This window comes from Pinus tabuliformis, chromosome 3_2 (genome assembly GCF_031772625.1).
Source record: "Pinus tabuliformis cultivar Carrire ecotype Pingquan chromosome 3_2, CPIR1, whole genome shotgun sequence".
Classification (NCBI taxonomy): Eukaryota; Viridiplantae; Streptophyta; class Pinopsida; order Pinales; family Pinaceae; genus Pinus; species Pinus tabuliformis.
The window spans coordinates 248,866,719-248,885,342 of record NC_142302.1 but is presented as its reverse complement, the minus strand read 5'-3'; positions in this window follow the sequence as shown (position 1 = coordinate 248,885,342).

The window sequence follows — 18,624 nt, the reverse complement described above, 5'->3', positions numbered from 1 at the left end:
AGAAGGAACATACTCCAACTTGACCTTCTGCTCAAGCACTTGTTCCCGAAGAAAATGGTACTTGATTGGTATGTGCTTGGTCTTTGAGTGCATGACTGGATTCTTTGAAATGTTGATTGCACTTGTATTATCACATAAGATAGAGACAGGTGAAGTGCAAGTGATTTGAAAATCCTGCAAGGTCGCATCATCCAAAGAAGTTGCGTGCAACAAGATGCCGCAACCACATATTCTTCTTCAGCTGTAGATAAGGCAATCGAACTCTGTTTCTTGCTGAACCAAGATACTAATCTGGAGCCCATAAAGAATGCACCACCACTTGTGCTCTTCCTGTCATCCACGCTTCCGGCCCAATCTGCATCTGTATAAGCATGAAGTGTGAGATCTGTATCTCTAGGATACCATAATCCATAATTTTGTGTCCCTTGAAGATATTTGAAAATTCTTTTCACTGCCTGAAGATGAGTCTCCTTTGGATTTGCCTGAAATCTCCCAACTATTCTGACTGCATGCATGATGTCTGGTCGGGTACCTGTCAAATAAAGCAAACTCCCAATCATGGATCTATAAGTTGGTTGATGAACTGCTGCTGATTCATCATTTGCACTGAGGCTGCATCCTGTAACCATGGGTGTACATACTGGCTTTGAATCTTCCATGCCATACTTCTTCAAGATCTGCTTGAGGTACTTGGTTTGAGACAAGAAGATGCCTCCTTCATTTTGTTGGATTTGCAATCCAAGAAAGTATGTCAATTCTCCAAGTAGTGACATTTCGAATTCTTTCTGCATAACCAAGGCAAAGTTTTGACTCATAGTCTCTTCATTGCTGCCAAAGATAATATCATCTACATAAACAACAAGTATTAGCAATTTGTTATTTTCAACTTTTATATAGAGATTGCTATCTGCTGATCCTTTTGAAAAGCCTTGTTGGTGAAGATATTTGTCCAATCGATAGTACCAAGCCCTTGGAGCTTGTGTGAGACCATAGAGAGCCTTTTTCAATCTGCATACAAGGTTTGGATCATTCCCAAGAATGAAACCATCTGGCTGCTCAATATATACTTCTTCTTCTAAGTCCCCATTCAGAAAGGCTGATTTCACGTCCATTTGAAATACCTTGAAGTTTTGAAAGCTTGAGAGAGCAAGGAACATTCGGATGGCCTCAAGTCTTGCAACAGGAGCAAAGGTCTCTTCAAAATCTATTCCTTCTTGCTGCGCATACCCTTTACAAACAAGTCTGGCCTTGTTTCTAATTACTTCTCCATTTTCATTCAATTTATTTTTGAAGACCCATTTTGTCCCTATGACATTTTTATCTTTTGGTCTAGGAACCAATTCCCAAGTGTTGTTCTTTTCGATCTGCTCAAGTTCTTCATCCATTGCTTTGACCCAGCATTCATCTTTGCATGCCTCTTTCACACTTTGTGGTTCAGTGGAAGAGAGTAATGCCAAATAGCTTGAAGCTTCTGCAATTCTTCTTCTTGTTTGTACTCCTGCTTCTTTCTGCCCCACAATCTGAGATTCTGGATGATTCTTTTGAACATATCTGGATGGAGTCTTCTCTTCTATTCTTGTCTGCTCCTCTAGTTCTTCTTGAGGTTCTTCTTCTTCATCATTCTGCCTTTGAGGGTAGCCTTCATCTTCTTCAATGTCTTCATGATGAACTTGCCTAGGAATATATCCCTTCTCATCAACCACTACATCAATGCTGTCAACAATTCTGCCAAGTCTTTTATTGTAGCACTTGTATGCTTTGCTATGTGGAGAATAACCAAGAAGAATGCCTTCATTTTCTCTTGGTTCAAGTTTGCCAAGTTTCTCATCAGTATTCTTAATATAACATTTGCTCCCAAATATTTTGAAGTGCTTCATCGAAGGAGTCTCACCACTCCAGAGCTCATGAGGTGTTTGTGTGTTGTTTACTCGGACATTTGTTTTGTTAAGAATAATAACCGCAGCATGTGCAGCTTCACCCCAAAAAGTTGCAGGAGTACCTGATTCATCAAGCATAGCATGAGCCATTTGTTGGATTGTTCTGTTCATTCTTTCCACCACCCCATTTTGCTGAGGAGTTCTAGCTGTAGAGAATTCTCTTCTTATCCCATGTTCTTCACAGAAATCGAAAAATTCGTTTGAGGTAAACTCCCCACCTCTGTCAGATCTGAGGCACTTAATTTTGTGTCCTGATTCATTTTCAACCAAGGCTTTGAAGGATTTGAATTTTTCGAATGCTTCATCTTTGTGCTTCATAAGCCCTAACCAGACAAACCTGGAGAAATCGTCAATGAATAATATCAAATATTCTTCTCCTCGAGGTGTCCTTTTCCTAAATGGACCTCATACATCTGTATGGACTAGCTCAAGAGGTATGCTGGCTGATCCTTCCTTCTCTGGAAAGTTAGTTCTGGTTTGCTTCCCAAACTGACAAGATTTGCATATAGTGTTGTCTGGAATTTTGATATTTGGAAGACCACGAACTGCCTGATATTTGCATGCTTTCCTTATTTGTGAAAAGCTTAGATGCCCCAACCTCCGATGCCATAGCTAGTGTTCGTCATCCTTGCTCAAATAGCATTGTTGTGGTCCTTCTTCAAATATGTATAGATTATTTGGAGTCCTTCTTCCTTTGATCACTGTTTTACCTGTATCAAGATCACGAACACAACATCCATTTGATCTAAATATTACCTCTGTTCCTTGATCGCACATCTGACTGACACTCAGAAGATTATGCTTCAATCCATCAACATACAAAACGTTTCCATCTTTGACCTTCTCTTTCAATGGAGCAACACCTTTTCCTTTTATGGCTGCAGAGATATCATTTCCAAAAGAAACTTTCTTCCCCTTTTCTAATGCGGTATATGACTCAAGCTTTTCTTTGTCCCCTGTCATATGCTTCGAACATCCGCTGTCAATGTACCATAGAATTTCTTGACCTTCTGCATAAAAGGCTATCCCACATCTTTCGGGTTGTGGTTCCTTTATTCTCCATGTTCTGACATTTGAGGTTTGTTCCTTCTGAGTTGTCTTCCGGAACCTGCTCCTGCATTCAGAGTCTTCATGACCAAAGTTATTACAAATAGAGCATTCAATTTCATTTTCAAGAACCGAAAAGTTGTTATAAGTCCTTTTCATGGTTCCAGTCATTCTCCCTTGCTTTTGAGTTTCTCTAGTCATGATTGTCTTGTAGGCAACACATTGAGCTGCTTTGTGACCGAAGTTATGGCAAGAAAAGCATTGGCCATTAAAGAAACTTCTGCGATAATCAGATCTATCATCCAACCGGTTGTAGCTTCTATTCACATTCATTCTTGGAGCAAATTGGGAAGATTTTACCTGTGGCTGATTGTAGCTTCTGTTTGTCCTTAAGGCAGTTTCTCCCCTAATTTCTTGATGGTCTTTATTTGTTCTTGAGGTAAACTGTCCTTGATTCACTTGATGACTTTTATTTGGCCTTTGCTCGCTTCTCCTTGCTGCATCAAGATAACTTTTAGAGGTAGAGGCTTGAGATGTTTCTCCATTATATCCAAGACCTGTCTTGATCAGAGGAGATCGCTGCACATTGATAATCTCATCCAAGGTTTCAGATCCTTTAACAAATTTAAGATTAATCGCTTTTGTTTTCTCAATCTCCTTTCTAAGACAAACAATCTCACATTCCAATTTTTCAAGATGTTTTTCCTTTTCAGCTAGTTGACATTGTAGAGAATCAATAATAGCACTCTTCTCTTCTAAGAAAACTTTGAGATCTTTCATTTCTTCACAAAGGCATTCTACATCTATAGCATCCACGTAGTCATCATCTTCAAAAGCCGTTAAAAGTTTATATCTATTACCTTGTTCATCTTCATCACTATTTGAAATACCATCACTATCTTCATGAGTGTAATAGCTTTTCTTTTTTTCATTTTGTTTCTCGTTCCATTTAACAGGTTCCTTTCCCTTGTCATTCTTATCTTTGTGAGGAAATCTGGCAGCATAATGACCTACTCTTCCACAAGCAAAGCATTTAAAAGGTAACTTACCTCTGAACCTTCCAGAACCCCTTTGAAGATTTCTGACAAAATTTGATTCTTCTTCTTCATCTTCTGGCATGTGACTTGCTTCATAATAATCTCCTTTGCCTGAAGCCTTGAAAGCAGCTTCTCTTCTGTCTGATGGACCTCCCTTTCTCATTTCATAAGCAGTTAGAATTCCATGAAGCTGAGACATAGTAAGAATTCGTAGATTTTCCTTTTCTTCTATTGCAGACACTTTAGATTCAAATTTGGGGGACAATGATCTTAGAACCTTTTCAACCACAATAGCCTCTTTTATTTCTTCACCCAAGTTTTTCATGCAATTAACAATCTCATCAACTCTAAGGAAATAGTTAGCCACACTTTCATCATTATACATTATGAGAGTCTCATACTTAATCCTGAGAGTTTGAAGTTTAGCACGCTTTACCTGTTCGTCTCCTTCATAGCTCGTGACAATCTTGTCCCATATTTCTTTTGCAGATTTATAGTGCATTACCTTCATGAATTCCGATTGGGATATACATCCCAATAGAGTACTGACTGCTTTCGCATTTGTTTCATATTTCTTTTTCTCGTCTGCATCTGTAGGAGTAGCTGAAGGAAAAGTGTAGCCTGTCTCTATGATGTCCCAAACTTTTGTATCAAGAGATTGAAGATAGGCAGTAACTCTTACTTTCCAATAATTGAAGTTTGTCCCATCAAAAACCGGTGGCCTGATTGATGCTTCTCTCTCGTAGTTGCTCATGATGAACGATCTACCTTCAAGCGATCAAGCTTCTCTGAAGGACCTGCTCTGATACCAATTGTTGGAAATAATACTGAGAGGGGGGGTGAATCAGTATTATCAGAAAAACTTTTTCATTTTATGCTCAGAAACATATACGCTACTTCAGTTAAGTGAAACAGCGTGTACACGTTACTGTGTCTAAAGAAACCAGCGTATAACAAGAAAAACTTATGATTCAGTAGCTTATCTTCAGTAAATGCATCAGGACATTATTAACCATGATAGTAAAACAGGTGCAGTATAATAGAACAGATAATCACACATAAAACACACACATGAACACCATGATATAAGGTGGAAACCCAATGTGGGTGAAAACCACCTGCTGCAAGTCGTCTCTATCTTTCTTTAATATGAAACTTCAGTTTACAATCTTTTGTACTGGTGCAGCCTTATACCAGTACGCAGGCTACAACCTGCTGAAGGCTTCAACCTTCTCTCGTTCTCCAAACTTCCTTGGAAGGGAGCTCCAACCCCCTTTGCTCTTGTACTAGCTAAGATACTAGTACGTAGGTGCTGGCCTACAATCTTCTTTCCTTCAGGTACCACTTTTCATACATTTTCAGACTGGATATTCCTGAAGCACAATTCATTCAATTTTCATAACAGATCATTGAAGCACAAAACAACCAATACTAGCATTATCAATCTTTGAATCATTGAACCACTGAAACCCTGTCAACACCAGTCACCAGAACACAGAGCAGACTACAGAACTCTGCAATAGCAGTCAGACCCCACTGCAACCCCAAAAATCAAACTTCAAAAGATATACGCTACTTCAATGAGAGAAACCCGCGTATACACGTGCTTTTACCGAAGACAACCTGCGTACAGATCTAAAAGTAAATTCTCTTAACTTGCAGCTGTACCAGACATCAGTTAGACCCAGAACATAACATTGTGTCAGTATGCAGATCTAGAAATACGCATAATCAACCATATCATAATAGTGCATTTCAAACCATTAGATCCCGATCTGTCCCTAGATCTAGTCTTCCATCAACCGGTGTGATCTCTCCTCAGCTTAGATCAAGCAACCCAGAACCTGCATACCAGATCTCTTTCTTTTCAGATATTCAAGACTTTTCAAGTTGTCCTTGCCTAATGATCTTCTTCTCCTTATATAGCCTAAGGCCTTGCTCAATACCAGGGGCCAAAACCATAGAAATCCAATACCCTCAACTTCAAAACTAGGGATCAACACATCTGTCGAGATACTTTGGTCCAAAGACATAGGTTCAAGTACCGAGGACTAACTACCACGGACCAAAGGGAAGCTTCTCGACATGTACGCCCTTTTTTGTTCATGAAGCTGCGTGTATACGTGACTTCGTATATAGCGAACCAGTGTATCCGCGACTTAGTTTATAGAGTACCTGCGTGTATATGCAACTTGGGCTTAATGAACCTGCGTATATGAAATTTCTCTTCATACTTGTAGTCTGGACTGAGATCTGTCATTAGAGAGAGTTGCCATCAAGGACAACACCTGGATCGTAGCGCCACACCTGTGCCAAAATGCCAACAGTATATATATATATATATACACGATATATCTATATATATCATGGTTAATTGAACTCCTCGATGAATGTGGGATTTTTCATATATTATATTTCACATATAGGTTGCGGTGCATGGTTTCGCTTGTGGTAAGTCTTGCGGTTACAATACACATCATATGCTAAGGGACCGACAATCGTGGGGTTGACCCCGACCATCCCGCCCTTTTCCAGCGGCCAATCACCCGAAACATTAAATATAATATCATCCCTTCATTTAGCAATATCAAAATAGTAGCCCAATTGGTGCGCACAATCTGGAAAAGTCATTGCTATTCCGGGAGGTCAGGGGTTCGATCCTCCCTGACCCCAAATTTTTGGATTCGCATGCCAATATTGGTCAAATCAGGTTGTCACGTGTCAGCACCAGATTGGCCCATGTGCGCCAATCACAAACTGCCACGTCACCCTCCTTGCTAACATCATCAAAAAATGTGGCGTATTCCTGGGATGACACATGTCCTACTGACGTAAGCGTTGACTGTTGACCATTGACTAGTTTGACTTTAACTTACTTTGACTTTTTTCCCTAGTTTTCCTGAAACTTTGACTGGCCTTAACTTCTTCATACGAACTTGGATTTTTGTGTCATTCACACCATTGGAATCATTTCGTTGAGCACTTCGAATTGATCCCACTTTCAACTGAACTTTAAGACTTTGATCTCAAGGCAAAAATGAATCCATTTTGGATCACTCCTTGCCACTGGAAGCTTTTGGACCACCAAAAGTTGGTTTTAACTATCGAGTAAGTGAGGATAAAGTTCCCTCCCTTTCCAATCTTTATCCATCGTGCTTTACCTGGATTTGTACCTTTGAGTCCAACTCAAAGATACTCAACATTTCCCTGTCGTGAAGTCCTTATCCTCTTGTCAAGAACTGTGTCCTCCTATAGCTCATTGAGATACTTGGGAAAAATATATTCGATGGAAGGTAGCTGACCTTACTCTTCGGGATCTTCAATCAATGAAGGTTTGTACAATCTCAAGTTTCCAACATTTACGACGGAATATATCTACATATACCTGGTAGATCTAGGCGGAAATCATTTTCACCAGTTTTATCAAGTATTTTGAAAGGACCATATCTAATTGGTTTCAACTTTTTACCTTCCCCTTACAGTCTTTCTTTGCTGATGTACAACCAGACTTGATCACCAACTTGAAAACTATGCTCAACTCGATGCTTGTCATGTCGTGCTTTATACTTTGCTTGGCTTCTTTCCAGCTGTTCCTGTACTACCTGGTGAATTTCCTGGATTTGTTCAATGAACTTGGTCGCTTTGTCCACATCACTGTGTTCATCAACTGCGATGTCTTTACCAAAGACAAAATCCAAGGGAGACTTTGGTGTAAAACCAAAACAAGTCTCAAAAGGAGATCTCTGAGTAGAAGAATGTTTTTCATGGTTGTAAGCATGCTGCACATAACACAAATGCTCATCCCAAAGTTTGGGATGCTTGTTGCAATATCCTTGAAGCAACTGTATCACTATCGTATTGACCACTTCTGTCTAACCATTTGTTTGTAGATGAAATGCCATGCTCTTCTTTAACCTTGTGTCCATTAACTCCCATAGACTTGACCAAAATTTCCCAACAAATTGAGAATCTCAATAGGATACAATAGAAGTGGGTAACCCAAAATGGACCCATACATTTTGAAAGAACAAATTTGCAATTTGTTCAGCTGTGACCTGTTTATTACATGGTGTCAAAATAAACATTTTACTGAAGCTATCCACAACTTCATACAAATAATCATGACCCTTTCTAGACTTTGGCAATCCCCCAACAAAATCCATGGAAACACTTTCCCAAGGATGAGAAGGAATTGGCAATGGAGTATACAAGCCTAATTTCTATTACTGGGCTTGCTTGTAGCACACATAGCACATCCTTTAATATATCTAGAAACTATGGCCAATAACAGAATCTTTGTAATTATGCAACTATTTTACTTACACCAAAATGACCTGATATGAGAGAAGTATGTGCTTCTCGAATTATGTTAACTCTTTCAGTTTGTGGAATGCATAACTTTCCCAAATGATATAAGAGTTTGTCCTTTATGTAATAATCTAATTCTTCTACCTGCTTGCCATGACTTAAAGTTGTATATACATCTTTAAACCCGTTTCTTGAGCATATTGTTCAATGTAACTTTCATGAATTACTGAATTATGCTCAAGTATTGTGGATGCATTTATGATTGGTCTTGATATCATGTCTGCAACCTTATTATGTATGCCCTTCCTATATCTGATAACAAGATGAAATTACTGTAGAAAACCCATCCACCTGTAATGTCGTGATTGTTGCAATTTAATTTGTGAGTGTAAATATTGAAGTGGTTGATGATCTGTGTGTATGAATGTTTCTTTACCCACTATGTAATGTTTCCACTTTTTAACACTCTGAACCAATGCATATAATTCCTTATCATATGTAGGATAGTTAACTACTGCTGATGTGAATGTCTCAGAATGAAAGCATATAGGCTTTCTGTGGTGCATCAACACTGCCCTCGTGGCATATTCACTTGCATATGTCTTGATCTTGAATGGATGTTGAAGATCTGGAAGTGCTATTACTGGCAATCTACTGATCCTTTCTTTCAATGTGTCAAAGGCTTTCTGCTATTTTCCTCCCCACTGAAACACCTGTTTCACGCTTGTCAAAGCATGTAAAGGAGCTGCAATCAAAGAAAAGTTAGCAATAAACTTTCTCCAATATTGCGCTACCCCTAAGAAACTTCTAACTTCTGTAGCAGTATTGGGCTTAGGCTAATTTACAATGATTTCGACCTTAGAGGGACCTATCTTCAATTCACAACCCCCTACAATATAACCCAAATAATTTAAATATGTTCTGACAAATTCACATTTTGACAGTTTTACATAGAGATTTTCTCTTTTCAAAACATCTAAAATTTGCTTCACATGCTTAACAAGTTCATCCCATGTTCTATTGAAAACAAGAATATCATCTAAATAGACTATTACAAAATCATCAATGAATGGTCTAAATACATCATTCATGACTCGCATGAATGTGGCTGGAGCATTAGTTAAGCCGAAAGGCATAACCATCCATTCATAGAGTCCTTGCTTCGTTTTGAAAGCAGTCTTCCATACATCTTGTTCTGCAACTTTGATATGATGGTAGCTGCTTCGCAAGTCCAATTTAGAGAATGCATCTTTTAACTGATCTAACAAATCATCAATTCGAGAAAGAGGATAACGATTCTTTATTGTGATTTTATTCAATGTTCTAAAATCAATTCACATTCGCCACAAACCGTCTTTCTTTTGTACTAACACAATAGGTAATCCACATGGTGATGTTCTTGGTTGAATAAACCCTTGATCGAGCAACTCTTGTACCCGCTTCCTTATTTATGCATTCTCTAGAGCTGATAACCTATACATTCCAATGTTAGGTAGTGGAGCATCTTGCTTCAAATAAATATCATGTTCTATCTCTCGCTTGGGTGGAAGCCCTTTAGGCTCTTGAAACAGAATATCACAATCAGAAACAACGTTAACTAGATCTACTTTCTATTTAGGATTACAACCTTTGAATGCATCGGATTTATCAATATCCTTTGCTTTTACAATCATGAGTAAAAATTGTTTACTTGCATTTACAATTCTTTTCATCTATCCAGAGTTTATGAGAGAGAAGTTATCTTTGAGTTTATGATCTCTTACAATATATTCAATTCCATCCTTAGTGACTTGATACTTATTTTCAGTTTGATAGAATATAGCATTTCTATCGTACAAGTATGGACTTCCTAATACAATTCTGCATATGTCCAATGGGACTATGTCTAACTCAACCTCATCTACAAACTTTGACCCAATATTCGTAACTTGTAGTTTTGTTTTATCACACACCCAACCTAATGGATATGGATTTTTTTATGAGGTTTTGTTTCTAGACCCAACTTCTTTACAATTGTTTCGGAAATCAAATTAACTTGCGACCCACTATCAAATAAAGTATCAATTTTAGTATGCTTGAAAATGAATCTTATGTGAAATAGCTCATTTATTTTCCTCTCATCATTATCATTATAAATAGAATTTGAAGAAGTACTTATAGATGATTTAGAATCTTTGCCTTTTATACCTGTAGCTGTAACCGTTATTTCGTCACCTAAATCTGATCCCAAGTCCTTTTGAATAGTAGCAACATTATTTCGCTCTTTACCTCCAAACTTCTTAGGCTTCAATTATGGATGCAAAGACCAGCAGTGTGCCTCATCATGTCCTTCCTTCTTACAAAGAGTGCAAGAAGGTTTATCCTTCTTCACAGTGTTTTCTCTCTTCTCTTTCCACTTGAGTTTCTTCTTGCCTTTATTCTTGCTTTCAATAGGTTTGGATGATTTCCCAACATCTCGGGTTACATTTTTACCTCTAGCTTCTAGATAAGTTGCTTGAAAAAATACATCATCTAAGCTATTTGGATTAAACATAAGTATGATATGCCTCAAATAACTATGAAGACCACCTATATATTTCAACAACGTTTCTGGTGAGTCCAATGAAATGCCTAATGTTAAAGCTCTCTTATGGAATTCCTGAGTATAACTTTGAGCACTTTGAACTTTTAATTGATGTAGTGTTTTCCAACTCATCATTGATTGTTGCATATAAGCCAATGGATAAAATTGTTTTTTAATGGCAGAAACAAATTCATTCCAAGTTTAAATGATTCCACGATGCTTTTGGAGATCTACTTGTGTCCTGCCTTCCCACAATACAAGTGTAGTTCCTCAGGGTCGAAGGCTAGCAAGTTGGATCTTCTTCCTTTCTAAATCAACTTTTTGCACCTTGCAATATACATCAATTTTCCTTATCCAATTATTAATATTTTCAGTGTTAAGTTCTCCACCATAAATTGGCATCACAAATTTTACATCTAATTTGATCAAAGAGGCTTTCTTTTTCTTCTTCTTAGAAGAACTAGTTTTATGAAAAGAAGACGATGATGGTGATGATGGAGGAGATGGAGGAGGTTTTTCTCCCTTTCCTTTATATTCTTTATCTATAGGTGTAAAAAGAGAAGGTTCCTCTTATCCTTTGTCTAGTTTAGGTGATGAAGTGCCTTCACCTTTACCCTTTTTTAACTCATTATAAATCTTTTCCACCATGGCACGTATTGTCATGAAACTATCCAAGAATTGGGATTCTGACCCAAGTGGAGTTTCATCCACTATCCTTCTTTGTGAAAAGACCCTTCCAGTCTTTGGATTCGCCTCAATAAGCTCTCCTTTGCCTCGTTTGAGCCTCAACCTGGTAAGCATCCAAATCTTCACACAAACTTGTCAGACCTTAAAAACCTTGCTCCTATGATACCACTTGATCCATTAATGAAAAAAAGGTATTATAGACTATGTGTGAATTAGCTTATGTTACTTAATGCAATGGATCAAAAATATTGTGAATAACATAAAAAAATAAACCATTCAAAGACACATTCAAACACATCAACACAACATAATTTAATAAAGGAGTTCACCAGACTTCCTGGCTACGTCTCCTAGTCCTTTCTCTTCTAGTGTTGACCTCTTTATTTTGTCTTAAAAAATGTTGTTATAGGCATGAGCTCAAAAATAGAGTCTCAGATGAGAAAATGAACCTCACCACTACGTTCAGCTCAAAATTTCGAGTCAAACGAGTATAAACTTGACCATATTTGGCCACTGTGACCTCTAGACCCCTTGGAAAGTCAAAAACCACCTCTGCTTATAGCAAAACCACTTTTCTGCTGCACAAAACCACCTCGGCCTGTGAAAAACCATTTTTGAGAACCGCACAATCCTTTGTGGACTGTACCTGCAACTGGATTAGGAAAAAGGTGGTTCAACTTTCTATCAAGTCCGAACACTTGACATACTGGTTAGCAGAATGGTGTAAAGTCGTTGGTATTTATGTGTTTTGGAAGGTTGGCGGTTCGAAACCTCCGCCTGACCTTTCTGCCACATATCCCTTCATTGATGTATATATATACGATATATCTATATATATCGTGGTTAATTGAACTTCGTGATGAATGTGGGATTTTCCATAAATTATATTTGACATATGGGTTGCAGTGCATGGTTTCAGTTGTGGTGAGTCTGACAGTTACAATACACATCATATGCTAAGGGACCGATGGTCGTAGGGTTGACCCTGGCCGTCCAGCCCTTTTTCGGCAGCCAATCACCCAAAACATTAAATATAATATCATCCCTTCAGTTAACAAGATCCAAACCGTAGCCCAATTGGTGCATGCAATCCGACGAAGTCATTGCTATTCCAGGAGGTCATGTGTTCGATCCTCCCTTACCCCCAAATTTTGTGATTCGCATGCCAATATTGGGCAAATCAAGTTGCCACATGTTAACACTAGATTGGCCCATGTGCACCAATCACAAACTGCCATGCCACCCTCCTTGCTGACACCATAAAAAACATGTGGCACATTCCTGGGATGACACATGACCTACTGACGTAAGCGTTGACTATTGACCGTTGACCAGTGACTTTGACTTTTTTCCCTAGTTTTCCTGAAACTTTGACTGGCCTTAACTTCTTAAGCTGAACTCGGATTTTCACGCCATTCACACTGTTGGAATCATTTTGTCAAGAAATTCGACTTGATCCCACTTTCAACTGAATTTGAAGACTTTGATCGGGAGGCAAAACCTGAATCCATTTTAGATCAGTATATTGGGTTGTGTTATATTCTTTCCACGACTAGCTCCCCTAGTTAACCAGGGGGTTAGAGGGGGGTTGGAGAACTAGTATTGATGCTAGGAGTTAGGATTGGAACTATGTACAACCTGCAAGGTAGCACTGTTGTTGATGGGTGCAACAGTTCTATGGTTCCTGAAAATGGAGAAAAAAATCTAGTGGTCTCTAGAGAAAATACCATGCAATGGCATCAAAGGCTTAGACATATTGGAGAGAAGGGCCTTTGAATACTTCATGGTAAAGGTATGGTAGAAGGTATGACTAATAGCTCTCTAGATTTTGATTTCTGTGAAAATTGTGTATATGGGAAGCAGAATCGGGTGAGTTTCCCCTCTGGTGGTAAGAGGGCAAAACAAATATCAGAGCGTGTGCACAATGATTTGTTTGGAATTGTGAAGGTTCCACCATTGGGTAAGTCTATGTACTATGTATCATTTATAGATGACTTCTCAAGGAATACATGGATATATTTCCTCAAGAAGAAATCTGAAGTCTTTGACAGGTTTAAAGAATTTAAGGCTTTGGAAATCTAGACAGAGAAGAAGATAAAGGTGTCGAGGATAGATAACAGTGGAGAGTTTTGCAGTAAGGAATTTGAAGAATTCTATAAGAAGTGTGGTATAACATGACATAAGACTACGCCATACACACCTGAGCAAAATGGAGTTGCAGAAAGAATGAACAAGACGTTGATGGAAAGGGCAAGAAGCATGCTCAGTGGTATCAGGTTAGGACAGGAATTCTGGGCAGAGGTGGTGGAGACTGCATGTTACTTGGTCAACAGATCACCTTCATCAGCATTGGAGGATAAGACTCTACAAGAGGTATGGACTGGTAAGAAACCCTCTCTTTCACATATGAGGGTATTTGGATGTCATTCATATGTACATGTTCCAAAGGATAAAAGAACACAGTTGGATGGTAAATCAGAAAAGTGCATCTTTATTGGGTATAAGGATGGTTTAAAGGGTTATATGCTTTGGAACCTAGTAACAAGGAAGGTTGTGTACAACCGAGATGTGGTATTCAAAGAGGTGAAAAATGTTATTAAACATGAAGTCCCATCAAAGGAAATTGAGAAGATATATTTTCAGCTAAAGGAGGAAGAATCAGAGTTTAGAGCAGAAGAGGAATAAGAAAATGAAGAGCCACAAACACCGGTTGTGAGAAGATCAGTTCGAGAAAGAGAGTAATCAAAAAGGTATAATCCATCTGCTTTCTATTAAAATTTAGTTTTATATATTACTAATGATGATCCTAAAACCGTGAAGGAAGCAGTAGATTCAGAGGATGGAAAACTCTGGAAAGAGGCCAGGGTTGATGAAATGGCATCTTTGCACAAAAATGAGGCTTGGGATCTACTGGAGTTGTCGGCTGGAAGGAAACCCATCGGTAGAAAATGGGTGTTCAAGAAGAAGACAAATGCAAAAGGAAAGGTGGAGAAATACAAAGCTCGGTTGGTAGAAAAAGGTTATTCCCAGGTGTCAGGAATTGATTTTGGTGATATTTTTTCTCCTGTTGCCAAGATAGCTTCTATTAGATTACTTTTATCTGTTGTTGTTGCTTTTGATTTTGAGGTAGAACAGATGGATGTGAAGACAACATTTCTTCATGGGGATCTGGAAGAGGAGATCTACATGAAGTAACTTGAAGGCTTTGCGGTGAAGGGTAAGAAAGAACTGGTATGCAAGTTAAAAAAGTCTCTGTATGGATTAAAACAGTCACCAAGGATGTGGTATAAAAAATTTCATACATTTATATAGGGACTTCGCTTCACCAGAAGCAAAGCAGATCACTATGTGTATTTTAAATTAATTGGTGACCGTGTTATTTATCTAGTCTTGTATGTGGATGATATGTTGCTAGTTGGAAATGACAAAGAAATTATCCAGGATTTTAAGACCCAATTGTTGTCCAAATTCGACATGAAAGATCTTGGTGTTGCAAACTATATTTTGGGCATCGAAATTAAAAAAGATAGGGAAAAGAGGAAGCTCTAATTAAACCAGAGGAAGTATGTTGAGACAATACTACAGAGGTTTAATATGCAGGATATTAAACTGGTGAAGGTTCCTATTCTTGTTGGTGCAAAATTATCTACTAAATAGTGTCCCAAGGCACAAGAATAGGAAGAGGACATGTCCCGTGTTCCATATGCAAGTGCAGTTGGTAGCTTGATGTATGCGATGGTATGTACTATACTAGACATTGCACATGCAGTAGGAATATTAAGCAAGTTTATGTCAAAACCAAGAAAGGAGCATTGGACAACAGTGAAGTGGGTTTTCAGGTATTTGCATGGCACTAGTGATTATGGTTTGTGCTACCAAGGAAGACCAGGACTGGATAGAGCTTTTGATATTTGTGGCTTTGTTGATGAAAACTGGGCTGGAGATCTGGATCAGAGAAGATCTACAAGTGTGTATGTGTTTATCCTATTTGGAGGTGTAGTTAGTTGGATGAGTAAGAAACAATCTGTAGTGGCATTATCAACTACAGAGGCAGAATACATGGCATCCACTCATGCAAACAAGGAAATAATTTGGTTACAGAGATTGTGTTCAAGTATGGGGTTAGTACATGGAGCTAGAAGGATAGACTGTGACAGCCAAAGTGCAATTTTCTTGGAAAATACCCCTTCTTACCATTCAAAGACAAAGCACATTGATGTTCAGTATCACTTTATGAGGGATATGATAGAAAACAAAAAGGTGTTACTAGTAAAAGTGGACACTCTGAAGAATACTGCAGATGCATTGAAAAAAATTTGAGCTCTGAGAAGTTCTCTTGGTGTAGAGAAGCAATGGGCATTGCAGGGCTGGATAAATGACTAAGCTCTCTTGTGCCCCCCTGTGGAAAGAAAACAACAAGTGGGAGAATGTTCGGTTGTGTTATATTCTTTCCACAACTAGCTCCCCTAGTTAACCGGGGGGTTAGAGGGGGGGTGGCAACCCCCCCTGTCTAGGGGTTTTTAGGGGGGCAAGTAGCCCCCCTCTATGGGGTCCGGGGCAACGCCCCTGGGAATTTTTTTTGGACCCTATATTAGGTAGGCGAACCTACCTATGGTTTTGTGCATGGTCTTCGAAAATGGTTTTGGGCACGATGGTTTTTCGGTCCGCTGTATTGGATGCTTCGCCATGTATATATATGTATTGTAATATATGAAAGGAACATAATGAAAAATCAAGCTGGTAGTCTCAGTTTTGGGATCCAAGGGAAAATCTCTATGTATATTTGTTTTATGTGTTATGCTCTTGCCTTTGCTTATTTTCTTTTTTTAGAATTCGTATGCAGGTAATTTCTATACGGGGTTAAAACCTACAGAGTGGCTGCCATATATTCTAACTCTATAGTTGAAAGTACCACTACAGATTGTCTCTTGCTTATCAAACTGAATGCACCTCTAAATAGGTTAAACACGTACCCACTTGTAGATATTCTGTGATCCATATCTACAGCCCAGTCTGCATCAACAAGTCCACAGATGTCCAAAAATCTGTCCAATCCTAGTCTTTCTTAGTAGCACATACCATAATCAATAGTGCCATGCAAATACCTAAAAACCTGCTTCATTGTTGTCCAATTCTCATTCCTTGGTTTTGACATAAACCTGCTCAATACTCCCACTGCATGTGCAATGTCTAGTCTAGTACATACAATTGCATACATCAGGCTACTAAATGCACTTGCGTATGGAACACGATACATGTCCTCTTCCTCTTCTTGTGTCCTGGGACATTGTTCAGCATATATTGTAACACCCTCATCCCACATCTACACAAGTAACTAGCCAACAGGGGTAAATATGCGACAAGATGCTAATATAATGGGATTCAACCTCTTAGGTGACCTTAAGGAAGTGGAATCGACGAAAACACATCACATAGACCTTCCACATCAAAATAAAAACTCCCAAGAGCCAACCCAACCACTCAGGTAACTAGCCCTCGAGACCAATGTAAGTTTTAGACCACTAAACCCCCAGATGCTCCCTTGATATGGACATGCATGTGTCGAGGAGGATCCACATGCTCCCACAGCATGGGTATGCATGCATTTGGGAAATTTTCTCCTTAGACATGTGCCTATGACTCCAAGATTTGTGCTTCTTTTCACGCCTAGAGGGCCACTACCCAAAACTCAATGAAACTTTCAGAAATGAATTTACACAACATAACAATGATGCATTTGCAAAAACAATGACAAGGTCTAGACTGGATCCCTACTAGCCATGACAAGAATTTTTTCAAACATGTCACAAAAATGTAATCTACATGTCTAAACAACAGAGTTGAGCATAGGGGTCTCATACTTATCTAAGAATTACTAAGAAGCATTGTTCCCTTATGTCATTAATTGCATTATCATCTATTAGGTCATAGATGCATTTTTCATTCATTTACAAATCAAAACATGAGGAGAGCCATACATAATCACAATCATAATACATGCATATAACCAACCTAATAAAAACACAAATACCAAGGATACAACAACCATAAAGTACACATAATAACCAGTACATCTACACATAAGATCTCAAGGAAATAACCTCTTATTAATGAATTCAAAAGCCAACCCAGGATGGGACTACCACGTTCCACCCGACCATAGAATTGTTGAGCCAATTCTCTCCTCAACCATTCACCCTAGTGCTATATTCCAAGCGTGAATGTGGGACTCAAACTAGAAGAACCAACCAGGGCATCCCGAGGCTAGACCACCTCACCCTCATCACTAGAAACCGGGCTTTATCATAATCCATCCTGGATCACTAGGCCAAAAATAAACATGTAATCCCAGGATTTACCATGATCTCCACCAAATCACTAGGCCAAAACAAATATGGATGCTACCAGAGTTCTCCACCTACACCATGAGGAACTTTCCTGTCTCCTAGTCTTTTTACTTCAACCCACACTAGATCACTAGGCCCTAAATAGAGACCCACTCTCCAAGATTTACTGTATATCCCATCCCATGATTACTAGGCTTGATGGAGAGCACCCACCTCTAGGCTTTACGGTATATCCCGCCATTCATCGGTTAAGGATTCCTAGGCTCACTAAGGCAACACAAAATCCTGATTTAATGCAATCCATAGTCTGGTTTAGGCCATGTGTTCCATTATTCAGAGATCCACCTCACTCAGCTTCGAATCCATCTAAAAATCCAGCTCAACAGAAACATGAGAACCCCTTCACACCATGGTTATTCGAAAATGGAAGGGCTAGGATGAAAACATTGCCACACCTAGAAAAATCCATGCCATAACAACAAAGAACCACATGTAATACCATGCATGTCAAATCCAGCAAGGAAAACACACATGAAAATTGATACCTACAAAGAATCTTGGTGTATCTACTTGATCCTTCTCTTCCTTTCTTGACCTCTGCCTCCTCTTTACCTCATTTTACTTACTTGATCTAATGCCAACGTGCTACAAGAAAATTATAAGTGTCCAAGAGAGAGAGAGAGGGAGAGAGAGAGAGA